This window comes from Panthera onca, chromosome X, assembly GCF_046562875.1.
Source record: "Panthera onca isolate mPanOnc1 chromosome X, mPanOnc1 haplotype 2, whole genome shotgun sequence".
Taxonomy (NCBI): Eukaryota; Metazoa; Chordata; class Mammalia; order Carnivora; family Felidae; genus Panthera; species Panthera onca.
In genome coordinates, this window is record NC_138357.1 from 45,989,010 (window position 1) to 46,010,312 (window position 21,303).

The window sequence follows — 21,303 nt, forward strand, 5'->3', positions numbered from 1 at the left end:
TTCTTGCTTCTTACTGTGGTGCCTGGGCGGCTCAGCTTGTCACATGGGCCCTCTCCATCCTCCAACGAAAGGTGAGGTAATCTACCTAAGACCCTCTGCCTTTCCCCCTAAAGGGAGGTGATGTTGCCTGAAACAATCTTTTCTTTTGCTAATAACTTCTTTGCCCCACCCTCATGCTTAATAAAGCCAATTTTATCTTCAAATTTATTAGGTTGATTTTTTTTAACACAGGTCAGAAGACTTACCTGAATATGTTAATTATAGAGTGGCACAGGATTTAAGTTCAAGCTAAAACATTACATTCCTTACTCTATCCCACACAGTTTGTATCCCACAGATCAATCTATAAAGCTAAGTACTGTGTACAGCATCATTATTTCCCATATATTATGCCCAGTTAAAACAAAAACATCTTTTTTATCATCGTCTACTAAGTAGTGCCTAATAAGGTATATTACTACCTTGATATCATATACATATTAAGCAAACACCCCATCATGGCAGGAATATACTACTCTGTACCTTGGGATCAATTTTTTAAAAGAATCTTTCTTTTGATATTTGGCTCCTGTTCTTGTTATGGGACTGAATGCTTACTGTAATTTCATTACCGCTATTGCAAGTTGTGGTAGCTTCACTACTTGCAGTAGTGGAGCATTGCAAGCTCCTCCTACCTTTCACGCTGTTTGGCAGACCAGTGACAAACGTGCTTGGAAATTTCCTTCTTACAAAAACATGTGAAAAGGTAGTAAGTACATAATGCCATTTTATTGGTTCTCAGGTCTGTTCTGATTGAGTTCTCATGAGCCAAGTGCTTCATATTTGTAACCTTCAATCTATTTCTTCTACTTTGGGATCCATTATGACCCTCATGCCTACAGCAGTGGTTTTCAAACCTTAGCGTACTCATAATCAACTGGCCGACTTGGAAACACAAATGGTTGGGCCCCACTTCCAGAATTCTGATTCATTTGGGCTGGAGTGGGGCCTAAGAATCTGCAATTCTAACAAGTTCTTAGGTGATGCTTCTAGTCTGACAGCAATACTTAAGAACTACTGGTCTTAGGGGTCCCTGGGTGGCCTTGTTGATTGAGCACCTGACTCTTGATTTTTGCTCAGGTCATGATCCTGGGGTCGTGGGATCAAGCCCCACATCAGGCTGAATGTGGAGCCTGCTTCAGATTCTCTCTCTCTCTCTCTCTCTCTCCCTCTGCCCCTCTCCCCTGCTCATGCACACATGCTCTATCTTAAAAAACAAAACAAAACAAAACAAAACAACTATTGGCCTTAAATAATAATTGGTAAGCACTCAATAAATTTCTTGAATAAATGAATCTTTTTTATGTTTATTTTTAAATTTTTTTAACATTTATTATTTTTGAGAGACAGAGAGAGACAGAGCGCAAGTGGGGGAGGGGCAGAGAGAGAGGGAGACACAGAATCTGAAGCAGGCTCTAGGGTCTGAGCTGTCAGCACAGAGCCTGCCATGGGGCTCGAATCCATGGACCATGAGATTATGACCTGAGCCAAAGTAGGATACCTAACCAACTGAGCCACCCAGGCACCCCTTGTTTATTTATTTTATTTTTTTTTGAAAGAGAGCTAATGAGTGGAGGAGCAGCCGAGAAACAGAAAGAGAGAGAGAGAGAGAGAGAGAGAGAGAGAGATTGAGAGACAGAGAGACAGAGAGAAGATCTGAAGCAGGCTCTGCACTGACAGCAGAAAGCCCAATGTGGGGCTTGAACCCAAGAACCATGAGATCATGACCTGAGCCGAAGTCAGATGCTTAACCTACTGAGCCACCCAAGTGCCCCAAATGAGTCTTAACAGTAACCATTTGAAATAGATCAGAATTACCTTTTACAAATACGATAGCTGAGTGACAAAAAAGTTAAGTGAATTGTGTGTAGGGGCCAAGGGCTGGGTCCCCCAAAATGTGCCACTTCAGTATATTGATTATTTTACTTTAGATTTTATTTTTAAGTAATCTCTACACACAACATGAGGCTTGAACTCACAATCCTGAGATCAAGAGTCACATGCTCTACCAACTGAGTCAGCCAGGTTCTCCTGCATATTGTATTTTAAATAAAAGTTACTTCAGAGATGGCCCATGCAGGAAGGTTCAGATCTTCCTCTGTCCATCCTGAAAGCAAGAAATAAATATCCCATGTGAAAGGCATTCTCCCTGTACCAGGAGACAAGGAGCCATATTTATCACTGGAGATGAGAAATTTAGAACTGAGAAGGCTGTATAAACAACCCTTGTTACTTTTTACTAATTAACTACCCGAGTCCAAATTCTGTTTAGAATTCCTTACGAATTGAAGCTCCCAAAGTCGTTTTCTTTTTCCTGTCAATTCCTCACAGATTATTGTCTCCTTGTCTAAAATGTATAAAAACTGCCCACCTTGGTTACTTCTTTAGGTGACAATTTCATTATTGGGGCTCTGTGCACACATAATAAAACTTTGTGAGTTTTTTTTCTGTTAATCTGTCATATGTAAATTTAATTCTTAGTCCAGCTGCAAGAACTTGACAGGTAGAGAAGAATTTTACCTTACCTTCATGTGCAAGGTAAGAATTTAATCCAATTTGTCTAAATCCAAAGTCATGGTTTTTAACAACTATGTCATGTTGTATCCTCAGTGCCAATTCAATGGCTTTCACCTTAGAATATTAGAGAAGTTGTTATGACCACCAGTGTTTGAATATTTTTTTTACTATTAATATGTTCAATTATTTTTTATTTTTCTGCTATGTACATATATTACTGCAATCAGAAAATTCCATGAAGATTATTATAAATGCCTCAAAACAAAGTAATATTATAAAGCATGTTAAAATACAAATAAACAATGCAATGCAATATTTACAACATGTATTACAGATTTGGAATTAGCCTTAATATTTGAGTAGCTCTTATAACTCAATAGCAAAATGAAATGCCAACAAAGGAAAAAAATGGTAGCTGCAAAATAAAATATGTATACTTATTTGCAGTTTTTGGGATTGCAATCCAGGAAACACAGATATGAACAAAATCAAAAGCATGCTCCAGAGAGACAAAGAAAGTTAGAGTTTTTGAAGAGGAATGAGGAGATTTACATAGGTTGTTTTGAAGAAAATGCAATTGGTGCTGGTATTGCTACAGTTACACTAATCTATGTTTGACTGGTTCCTAGGGCTAGTGTTAGGCAGAAAGTCCATTTATGTCCATTTTATCATATAGCAGATGCCTTGTCTTTTAGCTGAGTTGAGTAAAAATTCTGATAATTTGAGACAGAAGATGTGCATGAGCCCCACCTCCTCAATATCTTCCCAGCTGGCCCCATTTTAAATTATTCTCTTAGCAATGGTTACTCCATCTTATTCTTTTCATTGTCAGAACTAAAGATATGAATGGGAAATTTACAGTAAGGGAAACATAAAGGACCAATAAACAAGCAGAAACTGAACAGTGAAAGAAATACAAATGAAAACAAAATATACCCTTCCTTTCCCTATCAAATCAGAAAAGATTAGAAAGACTGATAAGATTCTGTGTTTGGGTGTCAGTAAATAGGACTAGCACATATTGCTGGTGGGAATAATGTATAATCATAATTTTTATAAAGGTGAGGTTTGTTTATGAATGTCAATTAGAACAATAATGATAATACTAAAACTTGAAAGCAACACAAATATGCATGAGTAGAGGGTTAACTGAAAACATTATAAGACACATTGAAAGAAATAGTATACAGAAAATCAAAATAATTAGGGAGACTGCTGATTAAATGTTGTAAATTGACTACAAGCTTTTATCTTACCTTTTTCATAAGATCTCACAAGAATTAAGTAAACTGAGAACAACATTTAAAAAACCTTTTTATTTTGGAATTTTTTTTAAGTTTATTTATTTCTAAGACAGAGAGAGACAGAACATGAGTTGGGGAGGGGCAGAGAGAGAGGGAGACACAGAATCTGAAGCAGGCTCCAGGCTCTGAGGTGTCAGCACAGAGCCCGACGCGGGGCTCAAACTCACGAGCTGTGAGATCATGACCTGAGCCGAAATCAGTGGCTCAACCGACTGAGCCACCCAGGCGCCCCTATTTTGGAATATTTTACACAAGAGTTACAACGATGGTAAAGAGAGTTCCTGTATACTCTTAATCCAGATTTCCCAAATATTAACATATTTCACCTGCTAAAATTAAGAAATTAACAGTCAACACTATTAACTAAACTAGACATTTTATACAATTGTCAACAAGTTTTCCCCAAAGTCCTTTTTTTCTGTTCCTAAGGTTTAATCCAGGGTACTAACTGTATTTATTTAACATGTCTCCTGATTCTACTACATTTTCTGAAAGTTGTTCTTTTGTTTCATAACCTTGATATTTTTTGAAGAGTACCGTCGGCTATTTTAGAAGATGTCCTTCAGTTTGGGCTTGTCTGATGTTTTCTCATGATTATTGAGATTATGGGATTTCAGGAAGAATACTACAGAGGCAATGTGTCCTTTCCTGTGATGTTCTGTGATATGATTCATGTGATATGATATCAACATGATTTATTAGTGATAGTGTTAACTTTGATTCCTTGACTAAGATGAAGTCTGCCAAGTTCTTCCTTTGTAGGATCTTTCTCCATTTTCATATTCTATTTCTTAGAAGTGAGTGAATCACTAAGTCCAGGCCATACTCAAGAGAAGGGAAATTAAGCTTGACCTCCTGGGGGGAGAAGTATCAAATAATTTGTGGGTGTATGTTTTTTTAAAAAAAAAACATAGTAATTAATTAAAATTTGGAGAGGAGATACTTTGAGGCTATGCAAATATCCTGTTTCTCCTTAAAGTTTTACTCATTAAGTTTAGCATTCATCAGTAGTTCTTACATGCAACAATTACTACCTTGGTGTTCTAATGGTGATTTTCTATATCTCTCATACTGACTACATTTATTACTTGGAATTATTTAGTAAGGAAGTTCTATTTTATCTATTTTTCTATTTGTCTATCATTTGTTTATCTATCCATCTACCTATTTATCATCTACCTATCATCTATATATCTATTTATATCAGTATGGATGTTGTTATTCTTTGTGATATAATTCAATAATATCTTTATTTTTTTCAAATGGATCCAGTTTTGGCCACTAAAAGCTTATTTGGATTGGCTTAAGTTCCTTTGATATGCCCAATGTGTTAGGCAGAATTTTCAAGACACCCCCAAGATTCCTGTTTTTTGGTTATTCAGTAAAACACCAATGTAGGTACTGCTGTAAGGGGATTTTTCGGATGTAATTTAACACAATAAGCTGACTTTAACCTTGGGAAATTTTCCTGGATTATTCTGGTTGGCCCAAAATAATCACATGAGCTGTTGAAGCATAGAACCTTCTCTAGGCAGAAGCTGAAGGCAGAAAAGAAAAGAAGAGAAAGTTAGGGATATTCAAAGAATGAAATGGATTTAATTTATCATTGCTGGCTTTGTAAATGGTGGTGGCCAGAAGTGAAGGAATATAGGGAGTCTCTAGAAGCTGAAAACAACCTGCAGCTAACAACCAGCAAGAAAACAGGGACCTCAATCCTACATCTGTATGGAACTGAATTGTGTTAACAACTTGAATGAGACTGAAAGCATGTTCTTTCTCAGAGTCTCCAGACAAGAGCCCAAGCTGGTTGGCCCTTAATTTCTGTTTTTTTGTTTTGTTTTGTTTCGTTTTTTTTTTGAGACTGTAAGTAAAGAATCTAGTTGAACCCATCTGGACTTCTGTTTTAAGCCAATAACTTGGTGGTTGTCATGTAGCAATAGAAAATGAATACACTTGCATACTGTTTTTAAATCACATCCTTACTTTCTGGTACTATAAGATGTTCCGGGTTAATCTTGTATTTTCCCTTCTCTGGCCCAAGAATCAGCTGTTTCTCTAAGGAGTCCTGATTCCTTTTATTAGAAAATGGTATTTAGAAATGAAGATCTCGGCCTTACATGTGTTCATTGCTAGAGGGACAGCATTGTGTCTAGACCTTCTCAGTGGACAGAACTAGTAAATATATCTACACTACTCTGTGTACACACACACACACACACACACACACACACACAAGTTCATATTGATATATCTAACTCTAAAACTTTTCTTCTGTGCAACTTCTTTCTCTGACAGTGAGAAACTTGGCTCCCATTATCTATATTAACTTATTTGTTCAACCCTCATATGCATGCAATGTATTTCTATACATGTAATAAATTGCTATATAATATTCTGTGAGAAACAAATATACCAACTAGAGTATGGTTCTTTTTGTCTTTAGCTTTGCAGTAGTCAGTCAAAACACTGTTTTCCAAAGTTACTTAGGTCAGCTCCATTATTCTTCATCCACTTTAGTGAAGTGACTGCATACATTTTGCTATGGTCTGAATGTTTGTGTCCCCATCACCACCAAATTTATATGTTGAAATCCTAATGCCCAGTGTGATGATATTAGGAAGTAGGGCCTTTGAGAGGTGCTTAGATCATGAGGGTAGAACACTCAAGAATGAGGTTTGTGTTCTTATAAAAGAGACTCCAGGGAGCTCCCTAGTCCCTTTCATCATGAGAGGACACAGTGAGAAATCAGCAGTCTGCAATGCAGGAAAGGGCCTTCGTCAGAATCCAAACATGCTGGCACACTTGTTCAAGCCTCTAGAACTGTGAAAAATAAATTTTTATTATTTATAAACTACCAAGTCTATAGTATTTTATTATAACAGCTCAAATGGACTAAGACATTTATAATACAATTAAATGCATTTGTTACAGTCTGTATTCCATCCTGGGTTCTTCTTACAGTCTGGCCGATTTAAAAAATTTTTCTATGCATATATCAAAGTTTCTCAACTTTGGCATTATTGACATTTTAGGCTTGATAATTCTTTGTTTGTATGGCTGCCCTGTGAATTGTTGGATGTTTATCAGTATTCCTGGCCTCTACCCACTGGATGCCAGTAGCACACACCTCCACAGTGTGAGAACGAAAAATGTCTGCGGACATTGCTAAATAACCCCTGGTAGGCATAATTGCTCCCAGTTGAAAAATACTGGCATAGGGAAAGAGTCACCTTTTGTGGTGGTGTATGTTCTATGGGTTTTAACATGTACATTAACTACAACAGTAACATATAGAAGAGTTTCACCATCCTAAAAATTCTCTTGTGCAGACTCTGTTATCAGTCACATCCATCACCCCCAGCTCCTGGGAGCCACTGAACTGATTCTGATTCTATAGTTTTTCCTTTTTCAGAATGTCATAAACTGTGATCATATTATATGTAGCTTTTTTTTTTTACTAAATTTTAATTTATTTTTGAGAGAGAGAGAGCACTAGTGGGGAGGGGGAGAGAGAGGGAGAAAGAGGATCCCAAGTAGGTTCCAAGCTGTCAGCATGGAGCCTGTTGCGGGGCTTGAACCCACAAACGATGAGATCATAACCTAGGCTGAAACCAAGAGTTGTACCTTAACTGACTGAACCACCCAGGCACCCCCTATATGCAGCTGTTAAGATCTGATTTTATTCACTAACATAATGCTTCAAATTTATTCATAAAACAAGAGTTTGTTTCTTTTCATTGCTTAGTAGTATTCCATTTAATGGATGTGCCATGGTTTATTTACATATTCACTTGTTGAAGGAATCTGGATTGTTTTCAGATTTTGGTGATTATGAATAATACTATAATGAACATTTTGTGTATAGGTTTTTGTGTGAATACACACTTGAAATTCACTTGGACAAATACATACAACTGAGATTCCTGGGTCATATGGTAAGTGTATGTATGATTAACTTTATATTAAACTGTGGATATGTTATCCAAAGTAGCTGTATCATTTACATTTCTACAAGCAATGCATGGGAATTCCTCTTGTTATAAATCTTCACAAGTATTTGCAATTGTGGACTTTTTCAATTTTATCTATTCTAATAGGTGTACACCGGTATTTCATTGTGGTTTTAACATGCATTTCTCTAATGACTAACAATATCAAACATATTTTCATATGTGCTTAGGTACCATTTGGATATATTCAGATATTTTGACAATTTCTTAATTGAGTTTTTTTTCTTTTGGTGTGTTTTAACAGTTTTTAAAAATATTCAGGAAATGTGTTTTATAAAATATGTAATCTGAAAATATTTTCTCCCAGTGTGGCTGTCTTTTTACTCTTTTAACAGGTATTTTATAGAGCAAAAGATTTTCATTTTGTTTAAGTTCCATTTATCATTTTTTTTCTTTTACGGATGTCATACATAAAAACTTTTCTTTTGTTGTCACACCTGAAAACTCATTGCCAAAGTCAACATCACACAAATATCTCCTATGTTTTCTTCCATAATTTATATTTTTTGCTTTACATTTACATTTAATACATTTACATATCTGTTTCATTTTGAGTTAATTTTTCTGTAAGTTCTGAGGTATGTGTTGAAGTTCATATTTTTGGTTATGCATTTCTAGTTGTTTTTGTTTTATTTCTTCTTTTCCAATATCTGATTCTTGGGGTTTCCTACATAGACAATAATGTCATCCACAAGAAGGAAACTTTACTTTGTTTATTTGTTAAAGTATAGTTGACACAGTGCTACACGGTATAATTTTATTTTTACATTCCAAACTATATGCTTTTCATTCCTTTTGTTGTTGTTGTTGTTGTTTTATTGCACTTGATAAGACTTCCATTATGATATCAAAGGTCACTGCTGAGAGTGGATATGCTTGCCTTGCTCCCAGACTTGAGAGAAAATATTCAGTCCCTCACCACTACATATGTTGCCTGGATGTTTTTGTAGAAGCCCTTTATCAGGTTGTGGAAGTTAACTTCTATTTATACTTAATTGAAAGTTTTTATCATTAATAGATGTTGTATTTTGTCAAAAGACTTCTCTGCATCTATGGCTATGCTCATAGCGTTTTTCTTGTTTAGATTCTTAAGATGGTGGACTGATTTATTTTCAAATATTGAATTAGCCTTTCATTCTTGGAATAAATCCCACTTGGGGAGAGAGTGAGAGTGAGAGTGAGAGAGAGAAAGAGTGAGAAAGAGAGAGAGATTTAATCTGGTAATATGAGGGATACTAGTCTTAGTTTTCTTTATTTGTACTATATTTCTCTGGTTTGGTTGTTGTAAAATGAGTTGGAACAGATTTCTTCCTCTTCTGTATTAGTTTTCTATTGCTGCCATAAAACATTACCACAAACTTAGTATATTACTTTAAATATAAAGGTTTTATATTATTTCACAATTATCTAGGTCAGAAGTCCGACATAGGTCTCATTTGCAAAAAATAATGATGTTGGCAGAACTGTATTCCTTTCTGGAGGCTCTAGGGAAACATCTCTTTCTTTGCTCTAAAGAATTAAATTATGTTTATGCTTTCTATTTCTTTGCTCATAATTTCAGGTTTAATTAGGTTTTTTTTAAGTTTATTTATTTATTTTTAAGAGAGAGAGAGAGAGAGAGAGAGCACGAGCAGGTGGGGGCAGAGAGAAGGAGAGACAGAATCCCAAGCAGGCTTCATGCCGTCAGCACAGAGCGCCATGCGGGGCTTGAACTCATGAACTGTGAGATCATGACATGAACTGAGATCAAGAGTCAGATGCCTAACCCACTGAGCCACCCAGGTGTCCATAATCACTCCCTTTAAAAGGAGAAAGATTTATATGGTTGTTAACAAGTTAAAGTCAGAGAAATTCAAAGCATGATAATGCTTGGATGCATTACCATTGCTGGCTTTGAAAGTGGCATGGACCAAATGCAAGGATATCAGAGAAACCTCTAGCAGCTGAGAGCAATGCCCTGTCAAAAGTCAGTGAGGAAAAGTAAGCAAGGGTATGGGGACATTAATCCTACCACTTCAAGAGATTGAATTCTCCCAACCACCTGAATAAAGTTTGAAGGGGATTCTTCCCCCTGACCCTCCAGATAAGAGGCTAGAACAATCAACACCTTCATTTTAACCTCATGAGATCCTAAACAGGAAACTAGCCAAGTCCTCCCAGACTATTGAGCTATAGAACTGAGAGTTAATAAAGAGATGTTGTTTTAAGCTGCTGAATTCATGACAATATGCTACAGTAGTAGAAAATGAATATAACCACAAACATTTTGTATACATTTCCCACAAAGACATTTTCCTACATAACCACAGTATAAATATCAAAATAAGAAAATTAACACTGATGATATACTACTACCATCTAAACTCAGGCCTCAATAATTTTTTGCCAGTTATTCAACAATACCTTTTATAGCAAAATGACATTCTAGTTCAGAATCACCTGTTACATTTTGCTTTCAGATCTCTTTATTATCCTTCAGTATAGAATATACCCTCCATTTTTTTCTTGACTTTCATGAATCTGTAAATTCATGAAGGTACAAGTCCAGTTATTTTCTACAGTGTCCTTCAATTTGATTTTGCCTGATCATTCTTCTAGAATGGATTCATGTTATGCATCTTTGGCAGGAATATCACAGAAGCATTGCTTTGGTGTGCTGTTTATCCTATCAGGTGACACAATTTCAATTTGTGCCATTACTTACAATGTCTTCTTTGACCATTTGTTTAAGGTGGTGACTTCCAGGCCATTCCAGTGTCTTTTCCCTTTGTAATTATTAAATATTTTATGGGTAGGTATTTTGAAACTATCTAAATGTTTATTTTTATATTTATTTATTTAGATACTGAATCATATTTTATTTTTTTGATCCAATGGATTACACTATCTTCTATCATTATTTAATTTGATACTCATATTGTCCTTTATTTGATTTGTAGGAGCCTGTTAATACCAGCTTCTATGTCCTTTTGGTATGCCATCATTTTTTTGCCACTTTGCTTTCTGGCATTGCAATATGTTCCAGGCTCATTATGTTCTTTACCTACCACAACCATGTAATCAGCCATTTCTCCAAGGAGTTCTTATTATTTTTATTCAATAATAGTATTTAAAAGACACCATATGGACACTAGGTCTGTTTCTTTCTATTGGCATACTGGGCCCCTGGGCTCTCTCAGTGGAAAGAATTAGGCAATATTTGTATATACATGTACACACACAGACATAGGTACTCACACTTATATGCATTTACACACTTACATGTATATTTCTATCTTTCTGTATCTTTATCAATTGAGAGCCATATAGGTATCCTCTTCAGATTACTAGCAGGCTTCTGCATGGACATGTTTCTCACCCTGCTCAGATCTGAAATCCTGCTCAAGTCTGCCACATATTGCCTCCACATGGACACTCTCTTCAACCAAATAAAAAGAACCCAATGCTCCTCACCTGGATAGTTTCCTACCTAGGAAGCTCTCTTTACAGTCTTAGGCTCTAAATCTTTACAATGAGTCTCTCTCCAAGGTTGCCCAGGTTGGATGTCTTCTTCACCCTGCTCAGGCCAATATAACTCTGTTCTCTCCTCTGGCAAAAACACCTATCTTCCTTTTCCCTATCTAATGGTGTTAGAACTGAAATGTCCAGGAAGAGAAGGGAAGGGCTGAGAAAAAGGAAAACAAATATATATTTTTGTTAAATAAAGTCATCAAATTTTTATTCATCATAATAAATGTACTCTTTAAAACCCATCACCTATTTCAGCCATCCTTCCATCCAATTCTCCTCTAGTAACCATCAGTTTCTTCTCTATAGTTAAGAGTCTGTTTCTTGGTTTCTCTCTCTCTCTCTCTCTTATTTGATTATTTGTTTTGTTTCCTAAATCCCACATATTAGTGAGATCATATGGTGTTTGTCTTTCTTTGACTGACTTATTTTCCTTAGGATAATCCTCTCTAGCCATGTTGTTACAAATGGTAAGATTTTATCCTTTTTAAAATTTTTTTAATGTTTATTTATTCTTGAGAGAGACAGAAGAGTGTAAGCAGGGGAGGAGCAGAGAGAGATGGAGACACAGAATCTGAAGCAGGCTCCAGGCTCTGAGCTGAGAGCCCGACATGGAGCTTGAACCCACAAACCACGAGATCATGACCTAAGCTGAAGTCAGACACCCAACTGACTGAGCCATCCAGGCACCCCAAGATTTTGTTCTTTTTTATGGCTGAAAATTATTCCATTCTCTCTATATAAACACCACTTCTTTATTCATTCATCAGTCAGTGCACACATGGGCTGCTTCCATAATTTGACTATTGTAAGTAATGCTGCTATAAACATAAAGGTGCATGTATCCTGTTGAATTAGTGTTCTTGTATTTTTTGGGTAAATACCCAGTAGTGTGATTACTGGATCATAGAGCAGTTGTATTTTTAACTTTTGAAGAAACTCCACACTGTTTTCCAAAGTGGTGGCACCATTTTGCATTCCCACCAACAGTGTAAGAGGGTTCTTTTTTTCTCCACATCCTCACCAACACTTCCTGTTTCTTGTGGTTTTTTTTTCTATTTTAGCCATTCTGACAAGTGTGAGGTGATATCTCATTGTAGTTTTGACTTGCATTTCCCTGATGATTATTGATGTTGAGGATCTTTTCATGTGTCTTTTGGCCATCTCTATGTCTTCTTTGTTCATGTCTTCTGCCCATTTTTCAATTGGGTTATTTGTTTTTTGGGTCTTGAGTTGTATCAATTCTTTATATATTTAGGATACTAACTCTTTAATGGGTATGTCATTTGAAAATATATTCTCCCATTCAGTAGGTTGCCTTTTTGTTTTGTTGATTGTTTCCTTCACTGTGTAGAAACTTTTTATATTGATGTAATTCCAAAAGTTTATTTTTGCTTTTGTTACCCTTGCCTCAGCAGACCTACCTAGAAAAATGTTGCTATGGTTGATGTCATAGAAATTACTACCTGTGCTCTCTTCAAGGATTTTTGTGGTTTCAGGTCTCACATTGTTCTTTAATCCGTTTTTTTAAACTCTTTTTAATGTTTATTTATTTTTGAGAGAATAGAGTGTGAACAGGGAGGGGAAGAGAGAGAGGGAGACACAGAATCTGAAGCAGGCTCCAGGCTCTGAGCTTTCATCACAGAGCCAGAAGCAGAGTTCGAACTCATGGACCATGGGATAATGACCTGAGCTGAAGTCGTATGCTTAACTGACTGAGCCACCCAGGCGCCTCAGTCTTTAATCCATTTTGAGTTTATTTTTGTGTATGGTAAAAGAAAGTGGCTTAGTTTCATTCTTGTATGTAGCTTTCCAATTTTTCCCAACACCATTGTTTGAAGAGACTGTATTTTTCTCATTGTATATTCATTCCTCCTTTGTCAAAGATTAATTGACCATATAATATTGAGTTTATTTCTATTTTTCTAATATTCTATTTGATTGGTCTATTTTTATGCCAGTACCATACAGTTTTAATTACTACCATTTTCAATAATATAACTTGAAGTCTGGAATTGTGATACCTCCAGCTTTGCTTTTCTTTTTCAAGGTTCCTTTGGCTATTTGGGATCTTTTGTGGTTTTATACAAATTTTAGGATTGTTTGTCCTAGTTCGGTGGAAAATGTTGTTGGCATTTTAATAAGGATTGCACTAAATGTGTAGATTACTTTGGGTAGTATATACATTTTAACAATACAGTAAAACCTTGGTTTGCAAGCATAATTCATTCCAGAAACATGTTTGTAATACAAAGCACTTGCATAACAAAGCAAATTTCCCTATAAGAAATATAATACACAGTAATAAAAAAAATACAAAATATAAAAAAATAACAAATTAACCTGCATTTACCTTTGAAAAGCTTTGTGGCTGATGTGAGGGGGACAAGACAGAGGAGGGTTATTGTGTATGATGAATTTCACTACCACTAACGTAATCACCGTTATCTATTGGCTCAATGGAATCTTTTTATTTTCATGCAACTTTAACAAGGAATCTATCCAATGACACTTCTTTTTGTCTCCTTTTTAGGATTTCATGGAAATGTGACATTGCTATGACGATCACCCAAAATCCTGCAGCGAGAGAGAGAAAGAGAGAGAGAAGAACAGTTGTGATCAGAACCAGTTGTGATCATGTGATGTTTGGCATCACGTATTAGTCCTATTGCAAGACATCGCTCATTTATCAAATTAAAATTTATAAGAAATGTTTGCTTGTCTTGCAGAACACTCACAGAACAAGTTACTTACAATCCAAGGTTTTGTTGTATTTGTTCTTCCAATCCATGAGCATAGAATGTCTTTCCATTTCTTTATGTGGTCTTGAATTTCTTTCATCAGTGTTTTGTAGTTTTCAGAGTAGAAGACTTTCACCTCTTTGGTTAAGTTTATTCCTAGATATTTTATTGTCTTGGCGCAATTATAAATGAAATTGTTTTCTTAATCTCACTTTCCACTCCTTCATGGAAATGCAACAGATTTCTGTATAAGAATGCAACAGATTTCTGTAAATTAATTTTGTATACTGCAAATTTACTGAATTCACTTACCAATTTTAGTAATTTTTTGGTGAAGTCTTTAGGATTTTCTATATTGAGTATCATGTCATCTGCAAATAGTAAAAGTTTTACTTCTTTACCAATTTGGATGCCTTTTATTTCTTTATGTTGTCTGATTGCTTTGGTTAGGACTTCTAGTACTGTATTGAATAAAAGTGCTAAGAGTGGACATAGTTGTCTTGTGACTGACCTTAGGGGAAAAGCTCTAAGTTTTTCCCTACTGAGTATGATGTTCACTGTGGGTTTTTCATATAAGGCCTTTATTATGTTGAGATATGTTCCCTCTAGACCTACTCTGTTGAGGGGTTTTATCACGAATGGATGTTGTACCTTGTTGAATGCTTTGTCTGACTCTATTGAAATGATCATATGGTTTTTATCCTTTCTCTTATTGATGTGACATATCATGTTGATTGTTTCATGAATATTGAACCACCCTCTTAATTCTTTTTTATTATTGAATTGTATGAATACATTACCAATCTAAACTATAAAATATGTTGTGTTTAAGTTAAACTCAAATGTAAATGGAGCTTATGTGCTGTGAAATTGTTCAGGACACAGCACCTGATCACAAAACAAGCACTTTCTTCATAAGAAGGTGGGGATATCTTCTGCCAATAATTCCATTGATATGACGTTAATGTTGCCTCTGACTACATGTAAGCAGAATAAGCAGAAGAGGAGTCAGTAAAACTTCTGCTCCCAACTTCGTGTGGGCAGAAAGAAGGTGTAGTTGTAAGCCAATAAACAAATAGCTTCTTCTGAGCTTCCAAGATTTCTGGAGATGCACAATTTAAACATTAACAGAAGTCATTTAGGCAGAGTGAGGGTGGGCCCCTGCCTGTTACCCTAGCACCTAACTTCCTGAGAAAGTAGCCCCTGCCATCCACACACATACTGGAAAGAGGAAGAAGACAGACTATCCATTGTTAAGGACCATAAGAGTGGTTGAGACTCCATGTGCCTCAATGCCCATCAATGACAAAGATGGGAGAGTTCACTTCCAAGTAGCACGGTCTCAGATGCTGTGTTGTCAGTGCTACGCCTTGAGGAATGAGCAGTACAAGGATTTGGGAGGAAGAGGAAATTAAAAGAAGGAAGGGGAAAAATTGAACTCTAATAGCCCACTTTCATTCCTTACTATGTCTTCCTTACCAAATTAGTTTATCTTTCCTTTTATGGGTGAGAGTATTCCTGCTTTGTTTGAAAACCTGTAACAGCCTGTCTGAAGGCACCTTACAAAGGAGACCAATTGTCTTCATTCTCTCCCCATTGCCTTCAGTCACTCATTTTCTCTAAATCTATAACCCAGCATGCCAGGTGGGGAGGGAGGACACTATAATTATAAAAAATGAAATAGCTCATACATCAGATGAATTGCAGAATTTTATACTATATATATATATATATATATATATATATATATATATATATAATAACCTATTTCAGTCACATTTTTGGTTGAGGTCTCAAGATAATTGGTTTCCACTACTGTCAAATTCCAAAGTGTAAAGCAAGGTGATGAAAACAGGTCATGCAAAGGACTTGGATGAGTACTGAGTTGGTTATCCCTAGATAACTACACATTTTTAGCCTACAAAAGACATTTGAGAGGCCAAAAAGATTGTCAGAGATTGAAGAGGATTTTTATCGAGAACTATTGGAATTTCATGAGTGCTTCCACTGTAGAGAAGGATTTGCTGTTCTTCACTGTCACCTCAGTCCTAAGGCAAAAAAGTCAATGGGTCTATTCAGTGGCCCCATAACTTGTTAACACAGTAGGTATCTAACTCATCCCTGAGAAATCTAAAAGGCAAGACTAGCTAATTTTTTTGACATTTCAAGAGAAGAGCAAGAAAGAGATTTTCAACAATGGAGGACGCCCTAGAGAACCAATAAGGGAACCACACAAGGGAAGGAGTTAACTTTAGATACCTTCACAACATAGAAAGTGCCAGTACTATATGGCCGTAATGGTACCAGTTATACAAGTTATACAATTATACAATTGTTATTTCTTTTCTGCCTTAATTGAAAGGAAACTGTTTTGTGACTACAACTGACAGGATGATATTTTTACTTACAGACATGCAGGGAAGTCATGGGACATACCCTAGATTTAACTCAAGGGACAGGAGAACTAGTGTGAAAAAGTAGGCTTACATAGACAGCAGGTAAAAAAAAAATGTTTTATTATGGTATCCTACAAATCCTACTTTTTCAATTTATTTGTTACTTCGGCAAATCTTGAAAATATGTGTGAGAATATTAAAGCTGGGAAATGGCATAATTTTAGCTACTTTTTTCAGGCATGCTTTCAATTCAGGTCCATTGCATTGCTTTTCCCTCTGATTGGAAGACTCTACCCTCAAACATCTGCCTAGATCACTCCTTTGCCTCCTTCAGATGTTTCCTCCTGAGCTTTGTCTTGTTTTTCCAACAGGAATTCAAGTTCTATGAAGACATTTTTTTTCTCTTTTGTTTAGTGTTGTGATTCCCCAATACCTAGAACAACACTAGGTATGTAGTACATGCTAAACAATTTGTTAAATTAATAAATTAAATTGAATTCATCAATATTTGTGCACATAGCAGAGATTCTAAATTCAATGTGTTGTCTCATGCAGCTAGCTTCTTATTGTTTGCTCAGTTGGTTGACTGAACTATGGCCTCCTGATGGATGACACAAAATGTTGGTGTATCAGAAATTGCTTAGTATGATGTAAATAGTCTAAATAGTTATCAAAAGGGAATGTTGGAGTGTGCTTATCATGTATTACATACTCATCTACTTCCTGTGTCCAAAAAATACCTAGTAAATGGAAGACCTGGGATTCAAGCTTATATTCCTTATTCTTAGATGACAAGACTGGTTGTTACGAACTTTTGTCGTATGGTACCCATGCTTTATCATGCATAAGTGGAAATTAACTTCTTAATAGGGAGGGATGTTGGAAATAAAATGCTTCCGCCTTGGGCTGAGAGGCCTAGTTCTGGGAGTTACATTAATTTGCTGGTTCCCAAGTTAGCATAACACAAAGAAATGAGAAAAATATATTGAATGACACAGATTTCTTTTCAGATTGACATGTCAACTTTGTCATATAGTAAAACACTTCTTGATTTTTTGAGAAACTTCCATACTGTTTTTGAGAGCAGCTGCACCAGTTTGTATTCCCGATGAAATCTTGCCATGTGCAACAACGTGGATGGAACTGAAGGTTATTATGCAAAGTGAAATAACTCAGTCAGAGAACAACAGATATCATGTTTTCTCTCATATGTGAAATTTGACAAACTTAACAGAAGACCATGGGGGAAGGGAAGAGGAAAAATAGTTTTAAACAGAGGGAGGCAAATCGTAAGAGACTCTTAAATACAGAGACCAAGTTGAGGGTTGATGGGGGGGTGCAGGGAGAGGAAATGGGTGATGGGTACTGAGGGGGACACTTTTTGGGATGAGCACTGGGTGCTGTAATGTAAGCAATGAATATAGGAATCTACTCCTGAAGCCGAGAGAACACTGTATACACTGTATGTTAGCTAACTTGATAATAAATTATATTAAAAAAAGACTTTGGGGCACCTGGGTGGCTCAGTCGGTTAAGTGTCTGACTTCAGATCAGGTCATGATCTCACAGCTTGTGAATTCAAGCCCCGTGTCGGGCTTTGTGCTGACAGTTCAGAGCCTGGCGTCTGCTTTGGATTCTGTGTCTTCTTCTCTCTCTACCACTTCCCCGCTCATGCTGTCTCTCTCTCCTTCGAAAATAAATAAACACTAAAAAAAAAAAAAAGATTTATTTTACCTAAATATGTCTATGCTACTGTTTATATATTTTTGTTTTATTGGGAGATAATCAAACTGTTTTATTTATTAATAATAAATTGTTCCATCTGGTTATTGATGTTCTCCTTTTTAATACCCCAAAAGGAAACTTTATATATACCCTTTAGTAGTCAAGCCCACCCCCCCCCACCACCAGCTACCACCACTATTCTACTTTTTGTATCAACAGATTTGTCTATTCTGGGCACTTCATATAAATGGAATCATATAATACGTGCCCTTTAGGTTTGGTTTTCATTTAGCATAGTGTCTTTAAAGTTTACCCATGTTGCAGCATTTATCAGGACTTCATTCCTTTTTATGTGCATTGAATATTTTGCTACAAGAATATACCACATTTTATTGATTTGTCAGTTGGTGGATATTTGGGTTGTTGGCACTTTTTGCTATTATGAACATTTGTGTACAAATATTGTGAACATATGTTTTCAATTATTTTGAGTATATACCTACAAGGGAATTGCTAGGTCACATGGTAGCTCTACGTATAACTTTTGGAAGAATTGCCAAACTGTTTTCCATGGCAAGTGCATGGTTATACATTCCTATCAGCACTCTATGAAGATTATAATTCTCACATCTTCATGAATACTTGTTATTGTTTGCTTTTTGATAATAGCCTTGCTAGTGGATGCAAAGTGTCTAAAGGACACATCTCCAGTGGTCCTGTTCTTATCTAACCTTTCTTCTGAAATTGGTCCTCCTGACTGATTTACTACTGGACCAGAGTCTGTCATTCACTTGGAAATGTTTGGCCTAATGGTCAGAAACCACTTACATTTTACATTGTTCTCTACATATGTCTTGTTACTTTCCAAATCAGTTCTTTGACCCTGGCATTCTTCTCAAATCCCCTTATCAGAAAGGACCTGAACATGTCATTTACATGAAGCTGTATTTGACTAATTGTGAGTGTGGGAAACTTCCAAAAATGAAAAAAGAGAGAAGATACCCTATGTGAAAGACAGAGTTTTCAGCTTCTTTCAGGGGCCTTGTCCTTTTCCTTGACTGCTGTGACAAGACACCTATTTGTGTTTTTCCTTATAAAAACACTGTCCCTAGTTGTAGATGGTATAAATGCTTATGTAAAAAGCTGCAAGGAATCTAGAATTAGCGACTAGAATTAATAAATGAATTTAGCAATGCCATAGGATATGAGATTAATATAGAAAAATAAATTGTATTCTTATGTAGTAGCAGCAACAAACAATTGAGAAATTAAATTTAAAAATTCCATATATAGCAGCAACAAAACCGATAAAATACCTAGGAGTAAATGTAACAAAATATGTCCCTAAGACCCCCATAATGACAACTACAAAACGTTGTTGGGAGAATTTAATAAGATTTGTGTAAATGGAAGTCATACCATGTTCACATATTGAAAATCTATTAATATAGTTATTCTCACCAAATATATATATACATATATATATATATATATATATATATATATATTCAAAGCAATCCCAATAAAAATTCTTGCAAGCTTAATCTTAATTGAGGTTGTGGGAAGATGGCGGCATAGGAGGATGCTGGGTTCACCTCGTCCTGCTGATCACCTCATAGATTCCATCCATATCTGCATAAATAACCCAGAAAACCGCCAGAAGACTAGCAGAATGGACTCTCCAGAGCCAAGTGTAGACAAGAGGCCCACGGAAGAGGGTAGGAAGGGCAGAGAAGTGGTACATGCCACATGGACTGGCGGGAGGGAGCTGGGGCCGTGGAGGGGCAGCCCACCCGGCAAGGTGTAATCCCTGAGTCTGGCTTGAAAAAGTGGAAGGGCTGGACTACATGCGTTATGACAGCAAGCGGGACTTAATATCTGGATTAGTCAACAGCTCTATTCGGAGAGTGGGAGGGCAAGAGGACACTGGGAGGGAGAGGTGTTGAGCCCTGGAACACAGAGCTCAGCTGGGCGGGGAACAAAGGCACTGGACAGTGCCATCTCCCTCTCCTGTCCGCAGGGGAAATTCCAAAGGGAACCAGTTCCCTTCACCTAACTTGCTTGCACCGTGCAAAAACCAAATGCTGTGCTTCTGTGGATCCATCCCTCCAAAGGGTCTACCTCCTTCCCGGTGCTGCAGGGCCACTCCCACAGGGGACCACCAATGGCAAAGCGAGTTAAGCCTGCCCCTCCTGTCCTGGTGCACCTTTCGGATCCACCCCGGCTAATACGCCAATCAAAGTACCCCACAAGCCTGGCAGTGTGCAAGTAGCCCATTCAGGGGCCACAGCACTCTACAGTGAGTCCTGCCCCTGGGAGATGGGAAGATAAGGTACACACCAGTCTGACAGTTGCCCCAGTGGTGGGCTAGGGACAGACATCAGGCCTGACTGCGGCCCTGCCCACCAACACAAGTTAATCCATACAGCACAGGGGAAGAGCCCTGCAGTTCCCCGCCACACCAGGGAATATCAAAAATGATGAAACAGAAGAATTCTCCTCAAAAGAAACTCCAGGAAGTAGAGAAAGCTAACGAATTTATCAAAAATATTTAAGCAATATAACGGAACAAGGATTTAGAATAACAGTAAAAAAAAATTAGTCGCTGGGCTTGAAAAAAAGTATCGAGGACAGCAGAGAATCTATTGCTACAGAGATCAAGGGACTAAGGAATAATCATGAGGAGATAAAAAATGTTATAAATGAGGTTCAAAATAAAATGGAGGCAACGACAGCTCAGATTAAAGAGGCAGAGGAGAGAATAGGTGAATTAGAAGATAAAACTATGGAAAAAGACGAAGGTGAGAAAAAGAGAGATAAAAGTATCCAGGAGTATGAGGGGAGAATTAGAGAACCAAGTGATGCAATCAAATGGAACAATATCCATATAATAGGAATTCCAGAAGAGGAAGAGAGAGAGAAAGGGGCTGAAAGTGTAATTGAAAAAATCATAACTGAGAACTTCCCTGATATGGGGAAGGAAACAGTATTGAAATCCAATAGGCACAGAGAACTCCCTTCAGATGTAACTTGAATCGATCTTCTGCATGACATATCATAGTGA

The 21,303-nt window shown here is 36.7% G+C and overlaps 1 long non-coding RNA gene across 1 annotated transcript in view; it reads left to right on the top strand.

Annotated features, from left to right (window-relative positions):
* Positions 1–7,723: 7,723 nt before the first annotated feature.
* Positions 7,724–21,303, top strand: part of LOC145714631 (uncharacterized) — a 102,342-nt gene continuing 88,762 nt past the window's right edge. The window contains exons 1-2 of the long non-coding RNA XR_014136915.1: positions 7,724–7,795; positions 16,886–16,962. This is a non-coding gene — a long non-coding RNA (uncharacterized LOC145714631). The remainder of the gene's footprint in view (positions 7,796–16,885; positions 16,963–21,303) is intronic.